Raw genomic sequence first — 11,376 nt, 5'->3', positions numbered from 1 at the left:
GCATAGTGTGAAAACCAGTCTGTTTGAAACACAGGCTCTCTGTAAACGGAGAAAGACTCTCAGGTGGAGAAGGGGGGTGGACAAGGGGAATGAAAAAAGACTGACCCTGCCTTTGTGGCAGTCCCTGAACACCTTTGGTTTCACTGCTGGGATTTGGGAGGATGAGGAAATCAGGAGTGGGTCCCAAGCAGAACTTCTTATCCGCCATTTGTCTATCATAGTAGGAAAAAATGCTCAGCGCTGTCACGGATAAATGGTCTTTGCACTCAGGGTAGTTCCTCATTAAAATTGTCCTCCCCATAATCCTCTCAAGGCAGTGAGGGGTTGGGCGACCCCTACCCCTAGGAGACTTGCTCCCAGGAAGCCACGGTGGCTTTGTAGGGAGAAGGCCTGTGTCTCTGTACATAGCCCTTAGTTCCCTGGTAGACCGATTGCCTTGGCTCGGTTGGTGTCTCTGTGTATGTGAGGATGGTGCTCACAAGGGAAAGAAACTGCCCATTTCCGGAAGGGGTTCACCAGCATTAAAGTGGCCAACCAATGCGTTCATCTTGCAGATGACAGGAAGTAGGTAACTCAATTACATGGGCACAGCAAATCTCAATGTAGGACCCAACAAAAACTATTGGGCCTACCTTCTTTTCAGCCAGACACACACCTGCATAAATAGCCACCTCCTATGCTTTGGGGACATTGCAAGCCAAGAAACCATTCACAGCCCGACTGGGGAGCACCCGGCCAGCAAAGGAAGTACGTTCTAAAATGGTTGGAGTGCACCATGTTCATTATGCATTGGGGGAAACGGGGGAGGCATTTTTCACCCTCTCCCTTAACTCCACAAACTGGAGCCCCCAGTAATTTGTACAGTTGGTTCAACCTTCTTGTCCACAACTCCCCTCTTGATGGCCAGAGACCAGGTTTGAAGTGAGTCACAGTGGAACAGCCTTGGCTATGGCTCTTGACACTGCTTCATCGTGTGCGCACGGATCTATCCCTACAGATGAGTAAGAGCCTCTGTCTCCACAGTTGTAACATGACTTTTTGCCATATGATGCAGATCCTATCAAGGCAGGGAGGGAAGAACCCTGAAACAAAGTGAGGCCTGTAGCGCTCCCTAGGCTGCAAACAGATGCAGGGAACCCTCCCTCCCTGCCAAAAGAAATTAAAGCGACAGCTTGTAACTTTTACCCCATTTTCAATGGGCCACTGCCTGTACTTTGTGCCATGAGTTACACCAGTGTGAAGTGGGTGGATAATTATTATTAGATCCACTGCCTACTGGTGGAGGTAACCTGGACCTACACTGCTTTGCAGCTTGTTCTGTAGTTGCAGCAGTTTAAGAGGGTGATTTTCAACTGATTTAGTGAAACCTGTTGCATCTTTGGGTGCACCCATGCTAGCAAAGAAGGGGGGCTCTTTCAGAAGATCCATGGAGCGTCTACACACACAAAGGGGTCTTTTGAAATGATGTGGAAAGAAGGCGGCGTTCCTTTCGAAAGCTTTCTTCCACTCCCATTTCAGGAAGAGCACCTTCTTTCCAAAGATTGCTGTAGTGTAGATGTAGCCTCTGTACGTGGGAATACACTGATAAGAGATTGCCACTAGAGCAGCAAGTTAAGCCAGTACAACCAGATTTAAATCCAGGGGTTTCTGCTGGGTTAATAAGCTTTTGTGGGCAAAGACCCACTTCAAATGCATGGGGGGGTGGGTTCTAAAGGAGGATTTAAAGGGAGTCCCAGTAAGGGGGAGGGCCAGAGCTGACAAGGTCTATGCAGTCAGGGTGAAAATGGCCTGTTATCAGCAGTTAGTGTGGAGTAGTGAACATCAAGAGAGGAGAAAACAAGCCAGTTCAGTTGGGGGGGTGATGTGGCCCATTGTCAGCAGAGACACTGGTTTTGTAATGGGCCAATGACTCCCAGTCTCTGTTCAATCCTTGGTTGATGGAATCAAATTTGCAAATTTGTTAACATACAAAAGCCTGTAGGAGAACACTTCAATCTCCCTGGACACTGTGTAATGGATTTAAAAGTAGCTGTCCTACAACAAAAAAATTCAAAACTAAACTGTAAAGAGAAGTTTCTGAGCTGCAATTCATTTGCAGATTTGACTCCATCAACCAAGGATTGAACAGAGACTGGGAGTGGTTGGCCCATTACAAAAGCAGTTTCTCTGCTGACAATGGGCCACATCCCCCCCTGACTGAACTGGCTTGTTTTCTCCTCTCTTGATGTTCACTACTCCACACTAACTGCCGATAACAGGCCATTTCCACCCTGACTGAATGGACCTTGTCAGCTCTGGCCCTCCCCTTTACTCAGACCCCATCTTTAAATCCTCCTCTGGAATCCGCCACCCCCACTCACGCATCTGGCGAAGCGGGTCTTTGCCCACAAAAGCTTATGCTGCAAAATATCTATTCATCTATCAGGTGCCACAGGACTCCCTGTTGTTTCTTGAGGATACAGACTAACAGGGTTGCCCCTCTGATGCTGGGTTAACGATCTTTGTTTTTAAAGTGATGCGCCTCTGGTGCAACTTCTGTGTGTTGACAAGCTCCGAGAGAGCAGAATTTGAATCCAATTTACTAGGAACTGGACTCTGACCCACTCCCCAATTTATTTCATCTGGACCCCCAAATACAGAGAGACAAAGACAGCCAGCTGCGCAGGTTGACCCCCCCAACACCTGCTACTTCACTTGATGTTTCATGTGTTTCCCTGTTTCAGCTGAACTCTACTGAGGCAAGTGACAGAAATGGGTTGGAGGAGAGGGGTGACTGGAGCGGGACATGTGAGTACAGGCTCTGCTTGCAAGCTGTGTGCATCATGATGAGACTGAGGGTGAGTTGAGACTGGAGCTTATCTGCCTAGAGCCTGTTAAATAGTTTACGCTCTGAGGCTGCAGTATGATCAGTAATTGCAACCTGTATTTTTTCCAGCATCACCGTGGAAAATCCTCTCCCGGTGCTCTACATTAATACAGATGAAAAAAATAGAGACACGTGGCAAACAATATTAACCCCATCACCTAGCCAGCTTAAAAGCTTTTCCTGGAGAAAAATGCCTCAAGATTGCTGTTAAGTAATTGCAGAATGGGCTTAGGTCTCCCAGGGAAGATCACTGCACAATACAAAAGCGCTGGCTGCAAAAAGTATGAGCTCCAGCACATTTTTGCTGAATGCCCAGCACTACTCCCAAACCCTCCCTCTGGATCTCCCCGGGGTGAGCTAAGCCATAGGGCACGAGAAGGTCAAAATCGGCCACCAGACCAATTCCTCACAAAGGCTGGGAAGTCAACAGAAGAATTTTAAACTCAGCCTGGCACTTTATGGGAAGCCAGTGCTGCCTCTGAGTGAGGCGATCCAAACACCAGCCACGGCAGGGCCCACTCTGCATTGGCCGAAGGTGACGGATTGTCTTCCAAAGCCCAGATAAAAAGGAATTGCTATAATAAGGCCGCAGTGAAACAAACACAGGCACCAGGGGTTCTGAATTCCACAGTGGGCGGGATGGGGGTTGCCTGGCAACGTGTCAGCAGAGCTCTGCCTGCCTTGGCAGCTGCTTGTCGGTCACAAAACCCAGGTCCGTTCAGACACGAAACGTGCGGTTGTCTGAGGCAGAGGTGTCCTTTGGCTTTCTGAGCCCAGCCCCGTGAGACCACGTGAGTGCTCTGCTGGTCTGCTCCGTACGCTTCAGGACGCTGCCCCTCCCACAATGTCAGGGCCACTGCTGCCCATTCACTATGGATGTAGCCTGCCTCGTACCATCAAATGGCCCCATCACTGCCCCATATCCACTAGCCATGCACAGCTCCCCTGCTGTTGGCTCTGCCTGCACTGGCAGCCCTTTCCCCTCAGTAGGAGCGTGCTCACATCCTGTCCTCCCTCGTCGTCAGGCCCTCTGCTGCTGGCTGCATAGAGGTGCCTTCTCCCGCCCTCACCATGGCCTCAGACTTGCCCTTTTCTCGTCTTACTTTGGCCAACCTCATCACTACTGCCACCCTCATCTTCTCCCACGTGGCTGTCATCTCTCCACACTTTCCCCCTCCCAAGTGCTGACCTATTCTTTGTGCCCGCCACCCAGCATGCCTAGGGTCACCGGCAGATGCAGGAGCTGAAGTAGTATGTCATCTATTTGCTGCTTCAGTGAGCCTACCACAACAGGGCCCGGCACAGGGTTAAATGCCCAGGCCCACCCCATTCCAGTGCTCGCTTTGAACACATAGTTATAAAGCCTATGTAAAACCCTTTCCTGCCTATCACTGATATTTGTGTGCTAACTCAGTTGTTTACCAGACTGGCTTGCTGACCTTGTTCACCTGGCCAGGTTGCTGGCTCAGTGGTTTACCTGGCTGTTCTCTTTCCTTACCAGACCTGCAGGGCATGTATTCACACATCTCCACACCTGCTGTACAAATCCTTCATGTTTCATCCTATACTATGACCATCTCCAAGATTTATGGGCCCCTACGCAGCACTATTAAACAAGTTGCCTCTTTGCCCAACGGCAGCCCAGGGAGATGTGTGATGTGCTTAGAGATGTGACTTTCATAATCTTCAGCACCACACTAATGAACTATTTGTAAAACAAATTTTGAATTCAGGTCCTGTAGAACGTACCCAGTAAATTCAGAATTGGCCAGTATATACCTGCGGCTGGCAAACGCCTGGTGGGTTTATTACCACTAGAAAGGCTCTCTCATCATTTCAGTGGTCTGGCAGATTTTGACAGTTTTAAGTTAACTAGATCCTCTCCAGAGAAGGTGGAGTCACAGAACAGGAAGGGGCAAGTGGATGGATGTTAAGACTCAGTGGTGCCCCATATTTTTAAGTACCCTATGTGGCTGCATTTGCTGTGCAGGAATGAGGGCAGCTCTGGCCATTCCTTACTTCCTACCCTTCCCCTTCTTATTATGGCTGATCCAATCTGCCACAGCCCCTTTCCTTTTTTGTTGTATTCACCTCCTGCTTGTTCCCCCTTTGCTCTGGCTGCCCTGTTCCTTCTACGGTAGCTTCCCCATTGCTCTGGGCAGTTGGCCCTGTCCCTGCTTTGCTCATTGCTGTAGTTCCTGTTCAGTGTATTTTGTAGTATGTTTTCACTGATGACTGCCTTGCCCAGCACACATCCCCAGCAAATTAGGCCCAGTTAGCAGTTGCAACTTGAGACAGGGGCACAGATGGTAGTGGCAGCGAACGTGGTGACCAGGTAAAGGGCTCCGGTGTATGAAGAGCCAGGAACACAAAAGCGGCTGTGCCGACGTTGTGGCAAAGAGCTCTTCCTGGGTAAAGTAAAACGAGCAGGCAGCAGCGCCCAAGCTGCCTTCACTCAGGCGGGGGACGGGTTCTGCCCTTCAGGACTAGAGGAGTTAACCTCTTTTCCCAGCTCCTTTCCACTCTCTGCTGTGCGAGTTCCATTCTGCGCAGCACTAGCTATTAACCTGCCTTCAGTCTGCTCCCTCTGTGTACAGTCTGAAGAGACCAGACAGAGAGGGGAGCTGTTATACCTGGCAAGACATTTCTGCACAGGAGAAAAATAACAAATGACTTTATCCTGGTTCTCTCGACGAGGAGAGAGATTCTTTCACGCACGCACTCACGCACGCATGTACTCACTCACGCACTCACGCACGCATGTACTCACTCACGCACTCATGCACGCAGGAAATACGAGGGCAGTTGTCCACCCACTTGATTTCATGTAATACTGCAATTATCTAGTCCCTTCTGAGAAGTTCAGTTAAACTGGTAGGGTGAACAATGGCAAACCTCCCACTGCTTTCAGTGGGGCTAAGGTTTCACCACAGAGATCTCGATCCGACAGTGCCTGGAGAGGAGTAATAAATGTTACATGGCGAACTATTAAAGTGAGGACTTCTGAGGTGTAGGCCATCTTCTAGTTCTCTGCTTACATACTAGGCCATCTCTGCACACACACACACAGCACCTCTGCTTACCTTTAGGTGGCCGCTAATACCGGCTCTGGAATCTCCTAATTTAAATTTAGGAGGCTCCCTCTCTAAGCTTCTAGCGCTACCCAGATCCACCTCTAAATTACCTCAACAAACATGTAAATTCATTCATCAGCTATAGCCACTGTAGTTACCAAATGGTACCATTTGCAGACTAGCAGCATAGCATTTACTTGCTTAATGGCTAATCAGCTGTGGTAATACAGTAATTCTATGTTTGCTTGGCTTGAAGTGCTCCTGCTGAGATCTTCTTCCACTCTTGCAGCTCTGACTGAATCTGCTTTTCTCCTTAATTTCCACTCTCCATCTGCATCGAATTCAAGCACAGGGCACTGCTACGCTCCTACCTGTGTCATCTCTAACACTCTCCACAAAGCAGTGACATGACTGCGTTGGCTGTTGCTTTAGGGCCTCCCATTTTACTACTGGATTTGATACTACACGTCTATCTCATGTGCATGTCTTGGCATGGGGTTCGAATGGGATGAGGGCTGCCCAGTTGGTTTCGGAAATCCTTAACTGACCGTACAGAATTCTGCTCACCAGTCGCACAGGTGTTAGCATGAATCTGTGCTGTGGGGTCCTTCAGTGTCCACACAGACACTGATTCTTCTGAATTAGTTCAGTATTTCATAGCCACGAGGATAAGCCACATTTATCTTTATCCTGGAGTGATCCCCTCCAGCCCCCCCGCCTCCACCCGGTGACAATGCACTTGTCTCACTGAACCACAAGATATATTCTACTGTCCTGCCCTTAAAGGCTACTAGAACCAGGCATCTCTGTGCATCTCATAGGGCACTACTGGTAGCCTGAGAAGACAGAATAGCAGCCTTTTGACAAAGACTATTGGGCGAGGGAGTTCCAAGTACCCTTTGCATCTCCATCCCCATGTGCCTCCTTGGTATGAACATGCCTGCAGCAGAGTAAGTTGGAAGCAGACTTAAGCCTCTCTGCCCTTGTGGTAGGTGAAATCACCATGGATGCTTTAGCCAAGAGTGCCCTGAATGAAATCTGAGGGGATGGAAATAGAGCATTTTCATGGGGGAGGGGGTCATCAGTTCTGGAATTTGCTTCTCCCATTGATCCATCAGAGGCTGGATCTGCCCCCCCCCCCACTATCCCACATTCAGGAAACCTGGCAAGGTATCTCTGCTCCCTCATTCTGTCTAAGGAAAACCTCTGAGTGTGCAGGCTGGGGTGGGTGAGCTGTAGCCTTCTGTATTGGAGGGATGTTAGTCATTGTGACTATCTTTGTTTCTTACCAAACGACGCCCGAGGGTGCCAAATAGGCATATTTCAGTTCACTGAAAATAATACATGGAGAGTGTAACCTCTCGGAGCATGGGCTCTTCTCTGTTCTCCTCTTCTTGCCTATTGCAGGATGCTGCATCCTTCTACAAGAGTGGTTATTAACCAGGGGGTGCACGATGCCCTTTCTGGGGGTGCGAGACATGCCAGGGTTTTTTTAGAAGGTAAATCAGCGAAAACACAAATTAAGCACAGGCACGTAAGTAGAACTACTTTGTTTCATCAACCCTGTGTATTTCTGAACACTATACGTTTTTTTAACCATTACCGTAATGTACAAACAAAGATTTGTTTTCAAGTTTTTAAGCTAATTGTAGTGAAATTATTTCACTACAAAATACAGCATACTACCACACTGTGGGGTATTTCTTGAGGCATGTGCATATGACGATGTGGCAGAGCAGGGGCCTTGTTTGAGGTCAGTTAGCAGCTAACTGTTGGGGTGTTGGTTGTGGTTTACTTCCACAGCAAAACTCCACAAATCTCTGGGCAGTACTTTTGTATGCCTACTGTACTATTATGTGTGGTGAGTAATAACATAAAACTATTTTACATAGATTTAATATGCATTTAAAAGTGTATAGCCCCCTCCCCAGCTCCATTTTTGATTTTTGATAAGGGGAGCAAGAACATACTCTGAGAACCAAAGGGGTGCAGGCTGCAGTAAAGATTAAGAACCACTGTCCTACAGTGTTGTGTAAGCAAGCTGCCGAGCAGTGGGAGATGGCTCCTCCGGCCCTCCTCAGATGGCAATGCAACCCACTTCTTCTCGCGAACTTACACTTTGCTGCCCTTTGTAGGATTTTGTATTTCCAGCAGACCCCTGACCCCCTGAGCTCCTCAGGCTCTGGGCCAGGTGCTTGGTAATGAATGGCACTCGCCCAAGATGCAGTTCAGTTGCACAGGCCAGCAGCCGTCTGGAATCTGATGATAAAGTTTGCTCTCTGCACTGTGAACCTCACCTTGGAGTGGGAAAAGGGCAGTTTGGGGCCAAAGTGTTTTGCTGACACACTTGTTTGCTGATGGAAATCAACTCTCCGACATTTGTGCTCGGGTGGAGTGTCTCTAGTTCGTATCGTCTGGTGTTTACACCACCACTTTTTTTCCCATGGCTCAGATTCTAAGGGTGGAAGAGAACTGGCTACTTCCCTTCAGCTTCAGTAATAATTATAACAGTTAATGTAATACAGCCACTGGACCCTGCCCCCACCCCATGGGGCTGACCCATTTATATGTGAGTTCTGCCCATCTCTCCCTGCAGAGTCATGTGGGATTCATAAAAATCCACTCTCATTTGCAAGAGTGACTTCAGAAACCCCTGCACCATGCCTTCTGATTGAAGCATTGATTCTGCCTCCAGCCATTCTAGCAAAAAGCGCTCCCCCTCTTCAGCAAACAGCCAGTGGAGGTCAAAGAAGAGTCATCAGGCGAGTGATTCAGAATCCAGCAACTTTCCTGCTCGGGGCTGAGGAGGAGCAGCAGTGAAGTTTGTGAGCATTAGATGGGGAGCTCTACAGGCCTGGAGAGCTCAACCAGTTCTCTGACATGTTTTATAAATGCTACTCAGTGCACCTGGTACTGGGGACCAAAGACTCTGAGGAATCTGAGGAAAATGTGAAGCCAGCGGCCAAGAGAGGAGAGACCTTTGTGAGAGACCCTGCTGAACCTGACCACCTCTGAATGAGCTGAGTCCCTCCCTTCAGCAAAGAGGACATGCGGTGACTAGAACTAGGTAATTTCTCACCTTGGCTCACCCTTACACAGACCTGGTGCATCCAGAGAGCTCTCCATCCCTTTGCGGCATGGTGCACCCTCTCCTTTTCACAATCATTGGGCTCCATCGCCCAGGGCAAGTGGGTTCACCCAGTACAAGCTTGCCAGACAGTGTGCACTTCAGCCCAGTTGTCATAGCTAATGCAGAGCCAGGGGTGGGACGTCCGCCCTGTGGTACGTGGTGGAACCATCTCATGGCTGCGTTGGAAGGAGAGGCTGACCATCTAACAGAAGCCACTGGAGTCTATCCGTAATGACCTTTGGTACTGCTCACTCATTGTGGCAAGTCACCGGGGCCACTGGCAGCACTCCTCTGTGTCACTCACTTCTGAATCAGGGCTTTTGTTTCACTGGCTTATTTGCTCAGCCTTTTTACAGGTCTCTAGTTTCAGCTTAAAGAAGGCCATTCAGGACAGGTTGCCCACCTCCTGGAGCTGTACTGTCTGCTTGTGTGTGAACGCTTTAGACGATGGGTGTAGCTCCTGCTAGTGTGAGTGGGTCCTGCTGTCTTCCTCAGGGGACTGCAGATGGTTTTCCTGGTGAGGATGTTGTACATGCTGATACATCTTCCCCAAGAGCCCTCCCTCCCCACTTCTCCTGCAGTTCCCATCAACCCGCCTCTGCTGCTTAAAGCCTGCAGACGGCAGCTCAGAGATTTGGAGGTGGTTTCCCAGAGGATGGGGAAATCATAAGCTGTATTTTGATTGAAGGATACCAGTAATGCTGAGCTTTTGAAATCTCCAAAGCGAGCTGAGATATTTCTTGATCTGCTTTTGAATAAGTCATTGCGCCGGCTGTTAACTTACATGAGCCACTGAAAGGCATCTTGATGTGGTGGGAGAGAGGCGCATACATCGCTGTGCATCAGGGCAAGAGTCTCGCTACCCAAAGGTGTCTGTGGAGATGTCACGGCTGGCAGGGGTTCTGCTTCCATGCCTGGGCGTAGTCTCAGGAAGAGACTTAATATTTGATTCACAAAGTTCATTTTGGCCTGATCCAGACTGGCATTGCTCTGCTCCCAGCATGTAATTGGTTAGAAGTTCAAACTCGAGCCCTTTTCTGCGGCAGAAGTGTTGTTGTGTTAGCTAAGCGACATTATAACAATAGATCAACGTGACAGAGGGAGCCAGCCAAGGGGTTGTAAGATTTAAGTCCATCTGCATTTACCCGTTTTACATAAAGTCAGCACAAGCTCCAGTGCCTTTTAAAGTACAATGGGCATACTGCTATGCAGCCCTGCGAAATCAAGAGTCTGGTGTTTATAACAGAGCCGTGTCACGTAGCCCTTTTAGAGGTAATGCCTGCACTTTAGTGTAAATCGCCACAGTGTAAAAGACCTAGGCACCCGGAGACCTAACAGTACCCTCCCTTCCCTGTCTCCGCCAGTGCCAGCCCTGTCTGGCAGATGAGTAATAAGAAGGAGAGGACGGGGCCAGTGCAGCACTTTGTGAAAATAGGGATCTGGATTCCATTCACCAGACTAGCTGTTCTTTTCTCCACAGCTGGGATGACACCTTTTCCTTTCTTTGTAGCAGCTGCTTCCTCAGGAAAGAACCCAAACCTCTCTTTCGTTCAGCTGTTGCAAAGATCCAGCTGCTCATTATTGTTTTTTTTTTACCATCATCACAACAGCAAAAGGGATAAAATCACGCTCAATACTGGACAATTTGTCTGCCTTGTGGCACACACATGTAGGTGCTGCTCTTGTCTACTGGCCCCAAAGACACGGCTTCTGAGCAAAGAGACTGGAAGAAGGAAGGATGGGCCAAGGTATTATTAGGCCAGCCTGCAGCCTGCACAGCCTGTGCTAGTCCAGGTGCACTTTGCACTTGAATGACTCTTTTGCACGTGTCACATAGATGGGCAGAGGAGAGTGTGACTGCGCCAGGAGGAGGGCAGCTCGCTGTTTGGCCTGGTCTGCCACATAGCTCACGGCTACAAAAGGCAAAGGGTCAGTAACCAATGAGATCAGTGGCTCCTGCTACATTTATCTCCTGATTTTCCATCCTCCCCTTGCTTGGCTGCCATCTCCACTCCACTCTGGCTTCTGGCCCTTCTCAAGCAGATCCCAGTATGTCCTCAGGCACCAAGCACACCACCTCATTCTTGTGACCTGCCTGGTCCTTGGAGCTGGGGTTTTCTGCTCCCTCCTTGCCCCTGCTGCACACACAGTCTCTGTTCTGTCCAACTGCACATTAGACTTTGTACAGGTGCCTTCTGGGTGTTTAGCCTGCTCCGCCAATAAATAGCCAGCTTTTCCACCTGTCTCGAGAGCTCTTGTCACTATCCTGGACTTTGTCCTAGCCCTTCACTGATTTTTTCCCACAA

Source organism: Carettochelys insculpta, chromosome 13 (assembly GCF_033958435.1).
Source record: "Carettochelys insculpta isolate YL-2023 chromosome 13, ASM3395843v1, whole genome shotgun sequence".
Classification (NCBI taxonomy): Eukaryota; Metazoa; Chordata; order Testudines; family Carettochelyidae; genus Carettochelys; species Carettochelys insculpta.
This window is presented reverse-complemented; position numbering follows the sequence as displayed.